At 40.9% G+C, this 21,757-nt stretch overlaps 1 pseudogene; it reads left to right on the top strand.

Annotated features, from left to right (window-relative positions):
• The first annotated feature begins 3,947 nt into the window (after nt 1–3,947).
• LOC127686451 (sorting nexin-18-like) lies at nt 3,948–5,666 on the top strand (annotated as a pseudogene).
• The last annotated feature ends 16,091 nt before the right edge of the window (nt 5,667–21,757 follow it).

The raw sequence follows: 21,757 nt of genomic DNA on the forward strand, positions 1-21,757 counted from the left end.
GTTTAGTATTTTTATAGGACTCCTGAATGTGTAAAAATATGTCTCAGTTTCTTGTGTCTTCTCTTGAGCTCTTTCCTTCTGTCTGTTTGCTAAGTCTTACTTTGTTGAGCTTTTCTGTTTGGTAACCTAAGTTTCATTCTCAAATTAAATATACAGATCTAGAAGAGAACCCCTTTCCTGAAATTATCTGCTGGACTCCAAACCTTTATCCCTTTAGTGATCCATATCAAACAAACAAACCAATAAATGCTAAGTATCTTAGATAAGAGTTAGAGAGATGCTTTAGTGATTAAGAGCATGTACTGCTCTTGCAGAAGATCCAACTTTAGTTTCTAGTACCTCATAAGCTGGCTCACAACTATGAAAGTGGAAGGTAACATAAAGCAACATCTGAAATTGTCTTCTGACCTCCATATTTGCATGCTGTGTGCACATATCCACCCACTGTTCAGGTGACATTCCTTACTGTATATGAAGGTGTGTCTCTGTATTTTCAATTGTTAAATCTGTAGTGACAAAGAGCTAAGTGATGGCAGGAGTTTGATGCTGTCATTTCTGAACCATCACTGTGTTTTAGATTTGAAATTTTGCTGATCTACAGCTGCTCAAAATATGAATGTCATTGCCTGGTGGCAATCCAATAGATATTCTGGCACTGCCTTACTGCTGATTGCTAATTACCAATATCTGACAGCCAATAGAAAGATCAAAACTACTGGGGTTGACCAGGGCACGAGACAGACAGAGGGGACAAAAGCAGATGCAGGAGTATGAAAAGATACTGATGGAAGCAGAAGATAGGGAACAGAGCTGTAAACAGTGAGAACCAAATGGGTAGGTAGATTGTTGTACAACTTGAAGTAAGTTGAAATGAGCTCTCCCATCAAAATGCCTACAGCTTTGACCTATACAGAAATCTATGTTTTATTTATGCTGTAAGCTGCTCTGTGTAAAGTCCTGCTTTCACCTATGCTCACAACAATACACACCTGCAAAACAGTATGTGATGTAGCTTCTTGGGTGTATGGATGATTGAACTGATAGACAATTTCATGGTTTCCTAAATAGGGGAATCCAGAGAAGCTTCCATCTCTCTTCCAAACACAATTGACCTTCCTGCATGACAAGTGTAGCCCAGCCTTCCCACATCTTTCTCTTGCTCAAATACCCTTTGAGCTTTGGTAACAGGCTCTCAGGGCAGCAATAGAGTCCCTGAGAACAAAGTCTTTGATTTATTGGTTGTGCTGTATGCATAGAGGCAGAGAAGGCCCACACAGAACTAAGTACACATGTATGAATGCTCACATCTACAAGCATAATCTCTCACTCATGGAGACCCTCATCTCTGTACATACTCATGTATCACACACAATTGGAGAAACCTCCCATGACAGAGAGGCACATGTAGACACACATACTGCAAAAGGGTTGTTTACAATTGTATAGCCATTTTCTCTACTGTACTCTTGGAAGCTGCCCTGAGTCACCATGAAACCAGACTTGTGTGTTAGTTCATGATAAATAACTGTGGCATCCACACATTTTCCTGGACTTCAAACAAAATGTGTGGGACTCTAACAGCTGTCCAATCATGTTCTCTCTTTCAGATATCTCTGGATAAAATGGCTGAGGGTCCTGGAATGCCAACTGCAGGACCAGTGTGGTGGCCAATCTTTCAGCCTGGTACATCTATCAGGAAAGCCATGTCACAGATGGAGGTAGATGCATAGTGCTCTCACAATGCAGAGGGGAGAGGCACTCAACAGTAAGTGACAGGCATGCCACTTCCCTCATTCATCTTAGAATCTCTGTCTCCTCAGGTGGCTCCAGTCAGTCTGTGGAGAACTTCATCCCGCTGCTCCCTCTGAATCTCTCTTGACCATTTAAAGGTAAGTCAACTAAGAGATCACAGCAACAGAGCTTGTGAGCAATGAGTCTTTCTTGTCACCTGTGCCTTTGTGTAACTATTTAGTATCTTTTAGCTTATGGCAGCTATATTGGTGATGTGTGGAGTTTGGTTCTCCAGAACTTGAGCATGCTCTATCAGTAACTCTGGCCTAAATAGAACATCAACATCACTGTCACTCAAAGCTCACTGAAGCTGAGGCAAGAAAATCATGTGGCCAGCCTGCCTTATATGGATATCCTACCTCAAAAATGCATGATTGTCATTCAGAAATGTCACTGTACCTGACACCTCATAGACTACAAATGCCTCTTACTATGCTAACAGGAAAATGTCAGCAGCAAGGAGGATAAACTGCTCTTTAAGTGTGTTAATGAAATCACCTGAGAGGTTCTTTGCTTGTTGATGGAGAATCACCAACATATCAGCACAGCCCTTCTCTCCTCTCTAGAATTGGCTTTACTTGCGATCAGGTCTAACTATGTAATCCAAACTGGCTAGATGTCTTGGTGTACTTCTCTATCCCAAGAAGCAGGACTTGAGATGTAAGGCAGAATAGCATACTTTTTGTCTTCTGGGTGACTTATCTGATTACCTTGAACCTTAGTGAAAAAGAAAGGAAAGATATTAGCAACTTTCTACCTAAACTATCATGAAGTTCAGAACATTTGTTCCTTCTTCATTGCTGAATTTCCGCATCCTATGTTCCTTCAGGCACTGTTTAAATTTGGCATTAACTCAGCCCAAAACATATATACGTAGTTTATCCCAGTCACACTAAACTCCTAGAGCAATTCCTGAGGGGCCTATGCTCAGGACAATAAAGAATAGAAAAATTGGCAAGATTTTCTATCTTCCATTATCTCCAACAGGTCCTCAACTTGTAGCCACAAGGTCTCCTCAGAAAACACATTCAGAGTCTACAACATAAATACTATTACTCTTTCTCTGATTCAAATCAAGGAGAGCTAATGGCTGAGTAGGAAGTCCATACACACCTGGCTAAAATATTCCATGTTCTCCTTCTCTTGCTGTCTTGGGATTTTCAGGGACTTTAAGCTTCCCCTAGAACTCCACACTCTCTACTTCCCCATGGGTTCTCTGCCTGATCCCCCACCCCACCTCCCCTTAGGTACATGCATCAAGACTGAGGAGACCCAGGCAGGCTCATGAGCCGGTACACGGTTACAGAGTTCAATGTTCATGGATTTCTATTTTTTTCAGAAGACTCTGTGCATGTGAATTTTTGGTCTATATGTAGGTATATGAATTCATTACTAGAGCCAAGGTCACCCAAGGAAATTAGAAATTGAATAGAGAACTTATGTGCAAACATATAGGTGCTGAGATCAAATAAGTTTTGATTGAATGAGATGTTTTTTTCAGTACTGAGCCATGTCTGGAGCCTCACCCACTGTCCATAAATTAATTTCTACTCTACAGAGCACTGGAGATCAGAATGCTTTGTGTCCTCCTCATGTTTTGATCTAGGAACACTTACAAGTGATGACCTGGCCCCTCAGCCTAGTCCTGTACTGATAGTACCACCTCACTTACAACTGCACTGGCCATCAGCAAGTCGGTCTGGGGATTGGGTTGTGTCTTTGTGTACAGGGCCAGCTGTGATATGAAAAGACCTAATCTGTGTCTTCACTTAGACCAATAAGCAAGGAGAGGTTAGAATAATAGGGAAGGATCTAATAGAAGTGAAGAAAAAGTGTGTGTCTGGGACAGATGGGGAATGGAATGTAAGCATTGCAAAAAGGACACTTAGAGATTCACTTTCTGTACTCATCTAGGCACAGACATGCAAAGGGACCAGTGGTAAGAAAACCTTGTGGGGAGGCCCAGGCCCCACCCTGGCCAGAAGCGGCCTGTGCAGCAGTAGCTCCTGCTAGCAGAGCGGATCTGCAGGGGAGGGCGAGAGCAGAGCGTAAAGTGGACCTTGTGCTGCCTTCCAAGCTCCTTCCAAGCTACCTTTGCTTTCAGGGACGCGCATAGTGACCGCTGAGCCCTCGGACTGGTGGGGGGGCTCGGGAACATGGCGCTGCGTGCCTGGGCGCTCTAAGACTTTAAGTTCAAGAACCCCGTTGAGATCTCACTGCAGGAGCAGGAGGTGTTGAGCTTGTGCAGTGAGCAGGACATGGAGGGCTGGCTCGAAGGGATCAGCAGCCGTGGCCACCACCACGGTCTCTTCCCGACCTCCTCCGTACAGGTGATCTGCACGCCCGTGCCTGGCCCACCGGCAGACTGTGGCCAGGGAGCTCTGCCCACTCCGCCAATGCGCCGCCTGGCGGCTTGGAGCCTCTGCACGCCGCGCTGCCCGCCGCCTTCCAGCTGCTGGCAGCTGGCATCGCCAGCTTCCTTCCAGCAGGGGCGCCCTACAGCCGTCGCCCCAGCAGCTCCTCCATGGTCACCAGGCCAGCCTAGGCAGGGATGATGACTGGGACGACGAGTGGGATGACAGCTCCACGGTGGCCGACGAGCCAGGCGCGCTGGGCAGCGGTGTGTACCCAGACCTCGCCGACTAGGCAGCTGCGGGCAAGTATCTGGAGCCAAGAGCTTCGCCATGGTGAGCCTCAACCTCAATCGCTTCTCCACCTCTGTCAGGTCGGGCCTGGAGGCCTTGGTGCTGAGAGAGGCATCAGGCTTCCTGAAGGATGGGGACAAGCTGTGCATGGTGCTGGTCCCTACGGCCCGAGTGGCAGGAGAACCCCTACCCTTTCCAGTGCATTATCTATGACCCCCACTGAGCAGACCAAGTTCAAGGGCTGAAGAGTTGCATCTCTCACAAGCTGGTGCCCATGCATACCCAGGTGCCTGTGCACAGGTGCTATCAGCACTTGGACTGGCTGTATGCGCAACTGGCAGAGAGATTTCCTGTCATCTCGGTGCCCCATCTGCCCGAGAAGCAGGCCACCAGGCACTTCGAGGAGGACTTCATCTCCAAGCGCAGGAAGGGTCTGATCTGCTGGATGAACCACATGGCCAGCCACCCTGTACTGGTGCAGTGTCATGTCTTCCAGCATTTCCTGAGCTGTCCCAGCAGCACTGATGAGAAGACCTGGAAACAGGATAAGCAGAAGGCTGAGAAGGATGAGATGGTGGCTCCAACTTCTTCCTCACTCTGAGCACACCACCTGCCGCAGCCCTGGACCTGCAGGAGGTGGAGAGCAAGAAAGACTGCTTCAAATCCGTCCCCAAGTTGGATGACAGTGTGCTGCAGCTCAACCACACTGCCAACGAGTTCGCGCGGGCAAGCAGGTGACTGGCTTCAAGAAGGAGCATCAGAACGTGGGCCAGTCCTTCCCGGGCTGCAGCTAAGCCTTTGAGCTGGAACAGCAGGCCTTGTCCACAGGTCTGAACCAGACCATTGCTTTCCCTGGAGACACCTATGACGCCATCAGCCAACTCTTCACTGAGCAGCCCAGGCAGGCCATGGACCTGGTCATGGACTGTTAGCACTGTATCAGGGGCACCTGGCCAACTTCCCAGACATCATCCATGTTCAGAAAGGAGCTCTTTCCAAAGGAAAGGAGAGTCGGCTACACGGGGAAGAAGGGAAGATGGAGGTCAAAAAGCTGATGTCATTCAAGACCGCTGTAACACTATCTCCTTCACCACATTGGCCGAGATTCATCACTTCCATCAAATTAGAGTAAGAGACTTTAAATCACAGATGCAGCATTTTTTACAACAACAAATAATATTTTCCCAAAAAGTGACCAAGAAGTGGGAAATCCGTTTTGTGGAGGAATAAATAGATAACAATTCCTGATATGGCTAGTCTATTATGAGATTCAAATTAGATATAAAAATACCTTTTCTGTGGAGCCTGGAAGTGAGAATCTTTCAATAGAATTTAAATTTTATTTTGCCTTCTTCCTATTAAACATCAAATTGGTGACTAAAGTTGGTAGACAAACTACTGAGGTCTGAGGCCCATTTAGTAGTCAGACTGATGGACAATTGTGATGTCAATTATCTAAGGCTCATGTCATTTGACACACTGACACATACATTACCTTTTCTTAGACTTAGTGGCTTCAAAAATATTTTTTTGTAATTGTTTGAAAAATTGTAAGGAATAACATATTTTCACAAACAGATAGATAGATAGATAGATAGATAGATAGATAGATAGATAGATAGACAGATAGATAACCACAATAATATATGTGCAGCAATATGAGAACTATTTGTCTAAAGTATTAGGATATATATACAACTCCAAAGGTTCTCAGTTTCTAGTTTTTTAAACCTATTCAAAGTGAATGTGAAAAGGACAGCATGTAGACTTCATCAGCACTGTGAACCTTAGAGTCTAATAAATGCAAAAATCACAGGAATCTTTGAAGCCTATAGAAGAAGACACGCACTTATTAGGATTCAATAAAGTTTATGTAGCTAATTTATGTTGAGGTCAAGGGAATAACCAGGTTCTCCTAAAAATTAAATCTAATTAGTTCTCAGGGAGTCCATATATTCTAAAATCCCAAGATTTGCCCAGCTCAAGATAGATTACATATGGATTCCTGGTGGTTAGAATCAAACAAACAAAAAGATCAAAAACCAAAATTAGTATTTATAAAAAATTAATAAAAATTAATCTTGTTCAGAGATTAGAGTCATTTCCCTTGCCTACAGAAAAAGAAAATGGCACTTCATTGACTAGTGACTCCTATCCGGATTGTTAATAGCCACACTAACCCTTACTTTTACCTGAACAGGAAGTAAAAGTAATTGTTATTCTTTTTCCTTAGATTTCCATTCCTTCCCAAACATCTCCATCAGATTCTGCACTAAGATAACTCCCAAAATGTTATAGAAGCACCCTTTGCTTTATGAAGGCAGTGTTTCTCTCACTCCCCCAGGTATGTCCAATATTCTACCTTGATATTGTCTCTTCTCTCTTTTATTTTCTTTTTTTTTCAGATGTATTTTTATTTTATTCAATATATTTTTTATTTACATTTCAAATGATTTCCCCTTTTCTGGTCCCCCACTCCCCGAAAGTCACATAAGCCCCCTTCCCTCCCCCTTTTCTTCCACCCACCCCTTCCCACTTCCCTGTTCTGGTTTTGCCCTATACTGCTACACTGAGTCTTTCCAGAACCAGGGGCCACTCCTCCGTTCTTCTTGTACCTCATTTGATGTGTGGATTATGTTTTGGGTATTCCAGTTTTCCAGGCTAATATCCACTTATTAGTGAGTGCATACCATGGTTGATCTTTTGAGACTGGGTTACCTCACTTAGTATGATGTTCTCCAGCTCCATCCATTTGCCTAAGAATTTCATGAATTCATTGTTTCTAATGGCTAAATAGTACTCCATTCTGTATATATACCACATTTTTTGCATCTATTCTTCTGTTGAGGGACACCTGGGTTCTTTCCAGCTTCTGGCTATTATAAATAGGGCTGCTATGAACATAGTGGAGCATATATCCTTATTACATGCTGGGGAATCCTCTGGGTATATGCCCAGTAGTGGTATAGCAGGATCTTTTGGGAGTGACATGCCGAGTTTTCTGAGGAACCGACAGACTGATTTCCAGAGTGGTTGTACCAATTTGCAACCCCACCAGCAGTGGAGGAGTGTTCCTCTTTCTCCACATCCTTGCCAACACCTGCTGTCTCCTGAGTTTTTAATCTTAGCCATTCTGACTGGTGTAAGGTGAAATCTAAGGGTTGTTTTGATTTGCATTTCCCTGATGACTAATGAAGTTGAGCATTTTTTAAGATGTTTCTCCACCATCCGAAGTTCTTCAGGTGAGAATTCTTTTTTTAACTCTGTACCCCATTTTTAGTAGGGTTATTTGGTTTGCTGGGGTCTAACGTCTTGAGTTCTTTATATCTATTGGATATTAGCCCTCTATCTGATGTAGGGTTGGTGAAGATCTTTTCCCAATTTGTTGGTTGCAGATTTGTCCTTTTGATGGTGTCCTTTGCTTTACAGAAACTTTGTAATTTTATGAGGTCCCATTTGTCAATAGCATAAGCTATTGGTGTTCTGTTCAGGAACATTTCCCCTGTGCCCATGTCCTCAAGGGTCTTCCCCAGTTTCTTTTCTATTAGTTTCAGTGTGTTAGGTTTTATGTGGAGATCCTTGATCCACTTGGAGTTGAGCTTAGTACAAGGATATAAGAATGGATCAATTCATATTCTTCTGCATGCTGATGTCCAATTGCACCAGTACCATTTGTTGAAAAGGCTATCTTTTTTTCCACTGGATGTTTTAAGCTCCTTTGTCGAAGATTAAGTGACCATAGGTGTTTGGGTTCATTTCTGGGTCTGTATATCTTTAAGGGAGTTATTTGTGTCCTTCTTAAAGTTCTCTATCATCATCAAGAGATGTGGAGAAAGAGGAACACTCCTCCACTGCTGGTGGGGCTGTAAGATGGTACAACCACTATGGAAATCAGTCTGGCGGTTCCTCAGAAAACTGGACATGACACTTCTGGAGGACCCTGCTATACCTCTTCTGGGAATATACCCAGAGGATTCCCCGGCATGCAATAAAGACACATGCTCCATTATGTTCATAGCAGCCTTATTTATAATAGCCAGAAGCTGGAAAGAACCCAGATGTCTCTCAAAGGAGGAATGGATACAGAACATGTGGTATATTTACACAATGGAATACTACTCAGCAATTAGAAACAATGAATTCACAAAAATTTTAGGCAAATGGTTTGATCTGGAAAATATCATCCTAAGTGAGGTAACCCAATCACAAAAGAATACACATGGAATGCAATCTCTGATAAGTGGATATTAATTAGCCCAGAAGCCCTGAATACCCAAGGCACAAATCACATAACAAATGACTCCCATGAAGAAGTATGGAGAGGCTCCTGATCCTGGAAAGGGTTGACCTAGCATTGGAGGGGAATATAAGGACAGAGAAAAAGGAGGGAGGTGATTGGAGAATGGATGAAGAGAAGAAGGTTTATGGGACATATGGGGAGGGGGGAACTGAGAAAGGGGAAATCATTTGGAATGTAAACAAAGAATATAGAAAATAAAAATATTTTAAAAAAAGTTCTCTATCATCATCAAAGAGATGTGATTTTAAATCAGAGTCTTGCTTTTCTGGTTTCAAGTTTACTCAGAGTTGTTACAAAGCCTTCAATGAGATGTTTAACAATTGAAAAGGTGGAATCTGAGAGTCTCCAGAGAAGAAAGGGTAACAAAATGTGTATTGAGCTAAACAAATGCAAATTTCAGGTCAAGTTGCCCCGGGCACAGGTACTAGGAGACTATGGCAAAAGTGCTGTTGTTGTGAGAGAATAGGAAACTTAAGAAGTTGTGCATAAAAAAACTCCTGAGAAAAGAAAACTGTAAAGAAATAAAGAAAGAAAAAGTAGCTATGGCACATTGAGAGACTGTAATCATTTGAATAGTGTTTGGCTTCATGTGAGAAGGCTAGGCTGACTCCATGACAGGTTTCAAACTGGCAGTTTATGAGGCTAAGACTAAACAACTGGACAAGTCCAGGCAAGTCAGGTAAAAAAAAAAAAAAAAAAAAAATCTCAGGCTTCAGGCAGTTTGTCAAAAACTAGAAAGTGCTCAGTTACTTAGCCTGAAGCAAGAGCATTGGTTAGGCAAGTTTCCAGACCTCCCCAGTAACAAGTTCCAGCTCCCATGCCTGGTAATGAATGCCTTTAAAGATGGAGTAAGATAGAGGTCACCTATCCTGGAATACACTAATGTGCTTTAAGTCTTGCCTACAAGCTCACTTGGTCATCTACCTTGGTAATGGCGAGACCCCAGCATGTTGAAGTTACACAGAATAAGTATACATTTTATACAGAATAACTTATACAGAATAGAGTGCAGAGTTTCCTTCTTAGGTAAATCATGTACCCTTACACAAAGAGATGGTAGGTTCTGGATATGTTCTGTAGAGTACCATAGATCATATAGGGAAATAAATAACGGTATGAGAGAAAATATCATTGATTATTTCATTTTTTCTTTGCTTTATTCTTCTGATTTTTTGTTGTTGTTATTGTTCTTCATTTGTTTGTTTTTGAGTTTTTAATAGAGAAGACATCCTGGAGGCAGATGGATTCTAAGAATAAGTTTGGCCATATTTTGTTGCTATGTAAGAGAACTAAATAACTTTTACTACATTTTTTTTAGTTGTTACCAATAGTGTCCAACAGGTAGCAGGAATAACACTCAAATTCTTATATTAAATGCAATAACCATCTGAAAAGTACAATGTACATGTTATCCCTACTAATCCTAAACTGTATGATATTGTGGGCATTCTGCATGTTCCTCTATTTCTATGTTCATGCAACTTTGAATCATCTCTGTGGATGAAAGTACAATATTAAATTCAGCATCTTCATAGTTGGATAACTTTGCAATAAGACTCCACAAAATCTATCTAAAGTTTGGGAGCAAGTCTGCCTCTATTTCCATTGGGTGATAGTCCCTCAGAAGACAGTTAGAGTAACTGACTATCTGTAAGCATAAAGGAGTATCATCAATAGTTTCAGGACTGGTTATTGCCAATGGGATGGATATCAATTTCGGCCAATCATTGGTTGACCATTCCCTCAGTCTCTATCATTGTCCCTGCACAATTTATAGGCAGGACACAGTATATTGTAATATAATATTATATATAATATTATATTATAATTATATTATATTATTATGCTCACTGTTATGGCTATTATTAACAAAGCTGCTATGAACGTGGTTGTGCATGTGTCCTTGTGGGATGGTAGAGCATCTTTTAAATATATGCCAAGGAATGATACAGCTGTGTTTGGAGGTGAGACTGTTCCCAGTCCTATGATAAACTGACACATTGATTTCCAGTAAAATATATATACTGTATGTGAAACTTGGGTTCAACTCTTGTTCAAAAATCAGATTTACTAAAAAAAATAGATGTATTAAATAGCAAGCACATGGCTGGCAGCAATCTTTACTAAGTTTAAATGGTTCAATCCATTTGATTTCATCACCATTTTAAGATGACCCTATACTGTAAGCCAACTAAGGCAATCAGATTTTGAATATAGGAACAAAAGCAAGTATTGGAATTATAATGGAGGGTATTTTTGTATTATGATAAGTTCCTAAAGATATAAAGATGTACTCAGGATAACACAAACAGACTTAGGGATATTTTTTCAAAATGCTTATATCTTTGCTAATGATATTGAATACCAGACTTCTAAATTAATGTGGGGAACAATATGTATTTGATATGTAAGGTTCATAAATACCTAAGATCTACTTGATTAGAATTCTTTGACTTCATTGTATATATATACCACATTTTTTGCATCCATTCTTCTGTTGAGGGACATCATACTAAGTGAGGAAACCCAGTCTCAAAAGGTCAATCATGGTATACACTCACTAATAAGTGGATGTTAGCCTGGAAAACTGGAATACACAGAACATAATCCATACATCAAATGAGGTACAAGAAGAACGGAGGGGTGGCCCCTAGTTCTGGAAAGACTCAGTGTAGCAGTATAAGGCAAAACCAGAACAGGGAAGTGGGAAGAGGTGGGGGGGGGGGGGAACAGGGGGAGGGAAGGGGGCTTATGTGACTTTCGGGGAGTGGGGGACCAGAAAAGGAGAAATCATTTGAAATGTAAAGAAAAAAATATATCGAATAAAATAAAAACAAATTTTAAAAAAAGTATTTGACTTAAAGATAGATGTCTGTATGATTTGTTTGCTAACTTTACTGAGCTTTAGCTGTTTGGGTAAACTGAGTTATACAAGAAATTATGATATTCTATAATGTTGCACTGTAGAAAGGATCAAGAAAAATTTCCAGGCCCTCTATGCAGCATATCTATAGTTAAACATTATATTTTAATGGCAAAAGATCTCAAGTTTAAATCTTCAACTCAAAATTATAAAGCTCAAGTTGAACAGGGATAAAATTATCAACTCTTACTCTTATGAATGCCACTAATTTGTAAACTGTTATGTCATTCCTGTGAATGACAAACTTTATTTAGCTTCCTGTATGTGTCTTCAAGGTTAATCCTAAAACTAGTAATTAAAACAAGTAAAGTTTATTTAAAATGGGGGTTACTTAATACATGATCCTCCATCTCTTCAGAGATGTAATTGACAAATGGGCATGATAACAGTGCACCCGGACTTTGGTAACCACTAGACTGAACTGTGCACAAACCTCTCTCTCCAGCAGGGTTTGTCAAGACTGTAGACACTTATTGACTCTGCCTTTTCAAATAAGTTCAGTTTTCCCTAGTGTGTTCTCTCTACAGGAAACTCTCTTAGACCTTCTGGTTCTGGGAGCTGAAAGCCCATGCTGCCTTGAGCAGGAACAGAAGACTTAATGCTTTCCTGTAGGACAGCCAAAGACTGGCCAAGGAGGCCATCTTGTTGACCATGGAAACCAGGACAAATATCTAGGTAGCCTGCACGTCTTTGTAATTTTTGTGGAAACAGAGACCATTTGGATTATACTTCCTGCTATTCTTTTCAGAATTTTGAGCATATGGACTTATGAACTGTAGCTTTAACAGGGCAAACACATAAGCTTATTTACCAAGACACTAGCTGCCTTGTTAAGTCATATAACTGGGGCTTCTACCTACAGTTTTCTGGGAAATTGTAGGCTTCTTGCTGAGAAAGGCAAACACAGTCTACCTTGCTGAACTAGTTCCCTCTTAAAGAGACAAACTCACAAAATAAGTTTCAAAGTAATTATTTTACTATTTCTTTATTTAAAGTTGTTGCTTCCTGGTAAATGATAAGATGAAAAGGGTTCAAGTTCAATTAAGTTGTGAGGGTCTAAAAAGTAGCTTAAGATGTGTAAATACAAATTGTACATTTCTAAGGAAGTAAAAGTTTAAGTGATTAGTGATGATCTAATGTACATTTCTAAAGATGTATACATGAAAGGTATAAAAGTGTAGGAAAGTGACTGAAGGTAATATTGTTTCAGATTTCCTCTCCTATCCATGCAATTTTCAGATGAAAACCTCTAAAATTAACAATTTTATTTTCAATGAATGGAGTTCTAATAAACTATTAATGAAGCCCTGGTAAAGAATTCTTCAGGCTTTTAAAATATTGATGCTCTTGTCCTGGAGTACTGGTAGATACTTTTTATCCTGGAAGTGAAGGCAGAGGCAGGCAAATCACTTAGATGGAGTCCAGCCTGATCTACATGTGAGTTACTGAATAGGGCTACAAAGTGAGATTCACACACACACACACACACACACACACAGATTATTATTACTAGCATCAACAAGTTGTAACTTTTAAAATTTTTAGGATGTCTTCTAAATATAGGCTTAAACATTATTTTATTAAAACTTATTGAAAACTTCAGAGAGTTGACATTAATCCATCTAAGATCAATGGATTCCATATAACTATTCTTGTATATTAATAAAATATCTTTCCCTGCCTACTGCCTGTTCCAGAGGGTAGAATTCCATCGTCCTCTTCCTCTCTGTCCCCTCCCTTGCTGTTTTATATCCTGGAAGTTCTTTCTGAAGAAGCCTGTATTATAATTGTTATTGAGAGTCTTTGAACAAAATGTTTCTCTCTTTGTGGACATGGATTACGTCATTCATTTAGCACCATGACAATGGAATGCATCCTATGTAATTGTTCACCAAGCAGTCTCAGCCTTGCAAACAATCACTCTCAATTATAACCGGGGAAAAGTGCTTATGAAGTAGTTGCTTCGTGATTGGCAGCTGATATTCTGGATCCTACACTTAGTTAAAATAGTTATATTACTATCTTTGTTACATTAGGAAAACCATAAACTGTGAAATCAAGGGAAGGAAACATCTACAGTCATCATTTCGGAGTCAAGCATAACTTGATTATAATGGCATCCTGAAACCATTTTCCAATTTGTAGTAAATATCTCTGAAATACATGTAAATGTGTTATTATTTCTCTTTTTCCTGAACAGTAAAAATTAGCAAATCTTCATAGAGTGAATAATTCACTAAAATTAGTCAGAGATATACACTAAAGAGTAAACAGAGCAAATATAATATATCTAAACATCATTTTTCTCCTATGCATGTTATCTTGGCTCCTCATTTTAGGTAACCTGTATGATCATGTTTTTCTATCTGTAAGGTCCAAAATAAGAAAGCAGAGATAATCTATTTTATTTTAGTATTATTTCTTATGCCTCAAGTATCTTTCAGTTGATTCAGAAAGAAAACAAGAGACAGATTGGGAGGTTGGCTTAGTGATTAATAGCATTGGCTGTTTGTCTGGAAGTCCTTGGTTTGGGCTCCAGCTCTGATAGGATGGCTCAGAACTGCCTCTAACTTCTGGTATTTTCAAGGGACTTGGAAACAATTTTCTGACCTCTGTAGCCAATAGATATGCACTGCACACACACACACACACACACACACACACACACACACACACATACACACAAACATTCATGCAAAATACTTACGCTTATATAACCAAGAAATGTAAAAATATTTTTAATATCTTGACTGAAAATATGCTACAACAATAGTGACACAAAAGATGTGGGAGTAACCAAACAATCTGTGTTCAGGCCATGTCATATGAGATGGAACCCCCTGTACATGTTACAGCAGGGATAGAAATGTAACCTGGCAATCAGAAGGCAAGGAATTCTATAGAGCCACACAGCCCAAAAATCTCACACAAAAATTTTATTGGGAAGGAAACACCCAGAGGGCTGTGTGGAGAGAATATCTGTATGGATGAGGCACCTGTCAATTAAAGTCTGATGGCCTATAGCTTAGGCACAATGTAGGAGGCGGGGCATGCAGGAGGCAGAAAGGATTCTGGGAGAGTGCCGAGTGGAAGATTCGCCTGGGAAAATGAGACAAAAGAGGCTTACGTTTTCTGAGCAAAGGTAAACAGACACACAGCCGAATATCAGTTAGACTAACTCGCTTAATTTTTGATATGAATAAGTGAGAAAGGAGCCTAACTATATGACGAGTGTATTTATAAATATATTTTGAGTTCGAGTCTTCTTCCTGGGGAATGGTGCTGGGAGGAAGAACCAAACGTAACTTCCTCTGGTGCTGCTGCCTCTGCTCAAATGCAAAGCAGCAAAGAACTTAATCCAAGACAGGGATATACACCTGTTCATGGGGTTGGGCACAGAGCTTTCCAGGGTAGGGATGGCTGCAATTTCGACTTCTGTGCTTGGGCTACTCTGTAAGGATGGAGTGTGGATGGGGAAACTGAGTGTTCTCTCTGTGGAACTTGGCAGTTGGAGGTGCTCAGGGGAGGGGCTTAGCCACTCCTGAGCCTCAAGGGATTTACACACATCAGACACTGCTTAAGTGGCCAAGAAAAGGAAACTAGATATTCAGAATACTTAATATCAATCCTATAGATCTAAACATAAATACACAAATGAACAAAAACAAAATAATTGAACAAATGAACAGTGAACAAAATAATTCCCTTTTAGGATATTCTGCTATACTCATAGATCAGTGCCTTATTCAGCCATCAGAGAAGGTTTCTCCTGCATCTGATGTCAACAAATGCAAAAACCCACAATCAGACATTATGCAGGCAGAGAGATAGTGAAACGGACAGAGAGAAACACAAAGAGAGAGGGGGGAGAGCAGGAGGAGGAGGAGGAAGAGGAGGAGGAGAGAGATAGAGAGATAGAGAGAGAGAGAGAGAGAGAGAGAGAGAGAGAGAGAGAGAGAGAGAGAGAGAGAGAGCAGCACACAATCCAAATGAGATGTCTCCATTAAACACCCCTCATTGGAGGAGCTCAGGGAACCCTGAAGTAGAAAAATAAGTAGAAATAGTACAATTGCCAGAGGAGACACTAGAAACATGAAGACTAAAACCTTCTAAGTCAACTGATCAAAGCTTATTTGTACAAACCGAGACTGAAGCAGCAACCATAGGGTCTAAAGGATTCTACAAAGTCTTCCCCAAACACAGCTTTCAATGTAGTATTTTTAGGTGACTCCTAAATATGTAAAAACATGTTTCAGAATCTTCTGTCTTCTCCTAAGCTCTCTTCTTCTTTTGATATGCTATGTCGTACTTTCTTGTGATTTTCTGTTTGTCAGCCTAAGTTTCATTCCCAAATTCAATATAAAGATTAAAGAATAGAACACCCTTCCCAATATTGTCTGCTAATGTGCACACTTCATACCATTAATGCTCCATATCAAACAAACATACACACAAACAAATGTGAAATATCTTAGATGATGGTTAGAGAGATGCTTTAGTGATTAAGAGCATGCACTGCTCTTGCAGAATACCCGACATTAATTTCTAGCACCTCATCATCTGGCTCACAATTGTAAAAGTAGAGCAATCTGGAAGTGGGGGGCCAGAAAAGGGGAAATCATTTAAAATGTAAATTAAAAAATATATCTAATAAAAAAGAGCAAAGTGAAGGCAGGATTTTGATACTCATTTCTATGACCCATCGCTGGGTTTCTGATTTGTAAATTTTGTCCTTTCCCACCTGTTCAAAACAAACAAACAAATGTTAAGTATCTTAGATGAGGGTTAGAGAGACACTTTAGTGATTAAGAGCATGCACTGCTCTTTCAGAAGAACTGAATTTAATTGCTAGCACCTCGTCAGCTGGCTCACAACTGTAAAAGTAGAGCCATCCCAAAAGGAACACCCTAGATTGTCTTCTGTCCTCCATATTTGCATGCTGTGAGCACATCCTCCTATTGTTGTGGTGGCCTTACTTACTTTGTATGAAGGTGTGTGTTCATTTTCATTTGTGAATTCTGTACTGACAAAGAGCAAAGTGAGGGTAGGATTTGTTTTTCTTCGAGACAGGGTTTCTCTGTATAGCCCTGGCTGTCCTGGAACTCACTCTGTAGACCAGGCTGGCCTTGAACTCAGAAATCCACCTGCCTCTGCCTCCCAAAGTGCTGGGATTACAGGCGTGTGCCACCCCAGCCCAGCAAAGGTAGGAATTTGATACTGCCATTTCTATGACCCATCACTGGGTTTCAGACTTGCAAATTTTGTCCTTTCGCACCTGCCATCGCCTGATGGCAACCCAGAAGATGTTCTGGCACTGTCTTACTGTTGAGTGCTAATAATAAATATCTGACAGCCAATAGTTGGGTCAGAAATTACTGGGGTTGACCAGGGGAGGAGAGAGACAAAAGGGACAAAAGCAGATGCAGGAGTATCAGAAGATACTGATGAAGACAGAAGATAGGAAAAAGAGCTGTAAACAGTCAGTGAGAACCACGTGGGTAGGTAGATTGTTGAACAACTTGAAGTAAGTTTAATTGAGATAGCTGAGAGTCTGTCCCATCAAAATGCTTGCAGCTTTGACCTATACAGAAATCTCTGTGTTCTTTATATTGTAAGATTGTCTGTGAAAGCCCTGCTTTTCCCCATGCACTCAACAATGCATATCTCCAAAACAACATGGGTTGCAGCTTCTTGGGTGTATGGAGGAGTAAGCTGAGAAATAGACACTTTTAGGATTTTTCCACAGAGAATCCAGAGAAGCCTCCATCCCTCTTCTGAAGACCATGGGCCCTCTAGGCTTTCAAGTTCATCCCAGCCTTCCCACATCTTTTTCTTGCTTGGATGCCCTTTGAGCTGTGGTAAAAGGATCCCAGGGCAGCAGTAGAATCCCTGACAACAAGTTCTTTGCTTTATCCTTCTAGGCTATATGCTTAGAGGCAGGGAGAGCACACACAGACCAAAGAACACATGGATGAATGTTAACATCTACAAGTATATGCTCACACTCATGAAGACCCTCACTTGTATACATACTCATATATTGCACATAAGTGGAGAAACCTCCTGTGATGTAAAGGCACATGTATGCACACATACTTCAACTGGTATTTTTATAATTGTATCACCATTTTCTTTCCTGTGCACATGAGAAACTGCCCCTTGTCTCCATGAAATCAGGCTTAGGTGTTAGTTCATGAAAACTGTGGCATCCACTGCTTCCTCCTTTTCCTGGTCTTCCATCATAATGTGTGGGATTCCAACCACTGTACAATCGTGTTCTCTCTTTCCGATACTGCTGAATGAAATTGCTAAGAGTCCTGGAATGCCAAATGGACAACCAGTGTGGTGGCCAGTGTTACAGCCATCTATCCAGAAAGTCAGGAAGGGGAGAGGCACTCAATCGTAACTGACAGGCATTCCACTTCCTCATTCAGCTTAGAATCTCTGTCTCCTCAGGTGGCTCCAGTCAGTCTGTGGAGAACTTCATTCTTCTGCTCCCACTAAATCTCTATTGACTATAGAAAGGTAAGTGGCCAGAGAGAGCAGGGCATTGACCTATGTTGTGTGCAATAAGCTTTTGTTTATTGTCACCTGTGTCTTTGCCTACCTATGTATAATCTTTTAGCTTCTAGCAGCTACATTAATGATTTGTGGATTTTGGTGCTCCAGAACTTGAGCATGCTATATCACTAACTCTGGCCTAAATAGAACATCAACATCATTGTGACCCAAAGCTCTGTGAAGCTGATGCAAGAAAATCATGTTGCTAGCCTGCTTTAAATAGATATCCTACCTCAAAAAGAAAAACAGCACATGATTTTTATTCAGATATGTCACTATACCTGGCATCTCATAGACTACAAATCCCAGTTATTATGATAACAGGAAAATGTCAGCAGCAGGGAGGAGAACCAGCTCTATAAGTGTGTCAGTGGAAGCACTTGAGAGGTTTTATGCTTGTTGATGGAGAAGTACCAACATTCCTCCTCTCCTATCTAGAACTTCCTTTAGTGGGACCAGGTCTCACTATATAATCAAAACAGAATAAAAGTCATGGTATATTTCTGCTTCTATCCAAAGTATCAAGACTTCAGATATAAGCCAGCATGACCAAAACACTTTTGCATTTTTCTTCAGGACGACTTACTTAATTACCTTGAGCCTTAGTGAAAAGGAAAGATATTAGCAACCTTCTACCTAAAACCTCACTAAGACCAGGACATTTATTCCTTCCTCATTGCTCAATTTCCTCATCCCATGTTCCTTCAGACACTGTTTAAATTTGGCATTTAACTCAGCCAAGAACATATGTACATAAAGTTTATCCCAGTCAGACTAAACTCCCAGAGCACATACTGAGGGGCCTGTGCTCAGGACAATAAACTATAGGAAGATTGGCAAGGTTTCCTATCTTCTATTTTCTCCTTCAGGTCCTCACTTGCAGCCCCAAGATTTCTCTAGAAAACTCATTCAGTGCCCACAACTTGAATGCTATTATGCTTTCTCTGGTGCAAATCAGGGAGAGCTAATGGCTGAGGAGAAAGTCCATATGCACCTGGTTAAAATGTTCCATGTTCTCCATCTCTTGGTGTATTGGGGTTTTCAGTCACAATAAGCTTCCACTAGAACTCTAAAGTCTCTGCTTCCCCATGTTTCTCTGTCCAGATCCTCAGCTTACATTCCCTTGAGGGACCTGCCTCAAGTCTGAGCAAACCTAGGGTATCTCATGAGCAGGTACATGGTTTTAGACTCCCATGTTTATATATTTCTATTTTTCTTGCTTGTATAGAAGACTTTCTGTGTGAATATTTCATCAACATGTAGGTATATGCATTCCTGATGAGAGCCGAGGTTACCACAGGAAATTACAACTAGAGTACAAAGACTTGTGAGCCAACATATGGGTGCTGAGATCAATTACGATCCACAGATTTAGTGCTGTTCTTTTTAGCACTGAGCCTTGTTTGGAGCTCCATTTACCATCTTTAAAGTAAGTGGTACTCTGGAGAGCATTGGAGATCAGAATGCTTTGTTTACTCCTCATCTTTTCATCTAGGAACATTTAAAAGTGATAATCTGGACTCTTAGCCTGGTCTTTAACTGATATTACCACCTCATTTAACACTCTGCACTGGTCTGCAACAATTTGGGCTCAGGGTTGAGTTGTATCCGTGTCTACAGGGCCACCTGTGATGTGAAAAAACATACTGTCTGTCTTTACATACACCAACAACAAGAAGGATAGGAGAGCATACAAGGGAAGGATATAATAGAAGTGAAAAACAGAGCTTGTCTAGGACACATGTGGAATGGAATGTGAGCATTGCAGGAAGGACACAGATGCACTTCCTGTACTCATCTCCCCAGAGACACCCAAGAAGCCAGTGGTAAGAAAGCCTTGCACTGTAGGGATGGAAGGACCGTCAGTGTGGCTTCCATGTGTTATCCATTTGCTGAGTGTTGACTTGTGGAAATAATCGAGAACTCATTATTATCAGATAGCAATGGTTAGTGAGCCCTGGCTACTCTTGGGGATCCAGTAGCAATCATTATGAACACATGATACTCAGTCCTGTCATGCTAATTTCACACACTTCTAGGCAACCTTGAAATAACCAGCCAGTTCATAAATAACAGTTCACTATTGTTTTCAGCTTCACACCATCCTAGGCCAGGTCCTAGGACCAAAGGGTCAACAGGCTAATTTAGGAGCATGGATGTCTGGGCAACTGAACTCTTACAGTGTATGTAATCTGGGACTCTGAATAGACTTCAAAGCCCAAGCTGAAGACCATAAGTCTTAAGGAAAAGGGAGGATCCACTAGGGAGGATACAGCAAGGTTCTATTAGCTACTATTGATTATGACCAAAGAAATTCAGACTCAGGTTTGAGAAATCCACTATGTACTTTTATTTGGGGAAGCTTAGAGTTACATGAACAATATAAACTTGTACTATTTCTCTTGGTTACAGACCAGAAGTAGATGGTAAGACCCTACTGTTTAAGACATCACAGTTCAGTCTTGGCAGATAGAGAAATGATCTGAGACTGGCAAACTTCTTCCCTGCTGCCTAGCATTCTCTGTGCAGTATGGTGCTATGCATAGTGTTGGGAGAAAAGTCATTTCTGACAAGTAGTGGCTTCTTTTTGCTATATTGCTGACCTGATAGGAAGGATATGCCTATAGATGCAATCATGGAACTATTGTTATAATAGTAACCAACAATTTCTGGTTGAATTTTTGGCTGTTTCACAGGATGGAATCCATGCCTGAAGCTCTAAATCACAGGGATTCTGTGAAATTTGAGGGAAACATCAATGTGTTGTGATCAGCTTCACTTGTGCACAGGGCCAAAGTCAGAGGCATTGAAGAGAATAGTTGTCCACCCTCAGGTCATACTGAGTTTCTCTCTGCCATCTGTCAGCAACAGTGAGTTTGTGGTGTCATCCCTTGTTCAGGACAGTAACTTTGTGTGAGGTAGACACAAACCCTATCCTCAGTGGCCAGGTCATTATCAATTCATGGAAATCACATGCTGTAGGAACCATGTTCAGGCAAGCACTTTACTGTCCCTAGGCCAGACAGATTTTCCTGGTATATTATGATGTGTTTTGTGGCTAGATTGGTCAGTCAGCAATATGACCATCAGGACAACTTGGTTGTAGGACTGGACAGACTGGAGCAGGTGACATGGTGTATGAAGAATGGAGAAAGGCTTCCTTGTCCTATTTATGTTATATAAATGTAACATTTCCTCTTGTCTTCCAGGGTTTGAGAGGTGCTCACTTAGTTACCAAAATTCCTTTCACATCTGTGATGAACTGCAGATTCAATATGCAGTGAATATCAAAGTGCAACTGTCACTGCTTTAATGGTATAAGCCTCAGTTGGCATCCTCAAAGGTTCTTCTGGGAGCCTAGCAGAAACACTAGGATCTTTTCCTGGAAATACATTTTTTTTTTCAGTTTTCCATGATGGGGTACCAGAGGATAATAGAGTCTCACATAGAGAAACATCAGATTATGCAGTTTGTATTAGAAACTGAATATTGGTGGTAGACATCTCAGATTAAAGTCAGCCCAAAAGAAAGTAAGTT

This window comes from Apodemus sylvaticus, chromosome 5 (assembly GCF_947179515.1).
Source record: "Apodemus sylvaticus chromosome 5, mApoSyl1.1, whole genome shotgun sequence".
NCBI lineage: Eukaryota > Metazoa > Chordata > Mammalia > Rodentia > Muridae > Apodemus > Apodemus sylvaticus.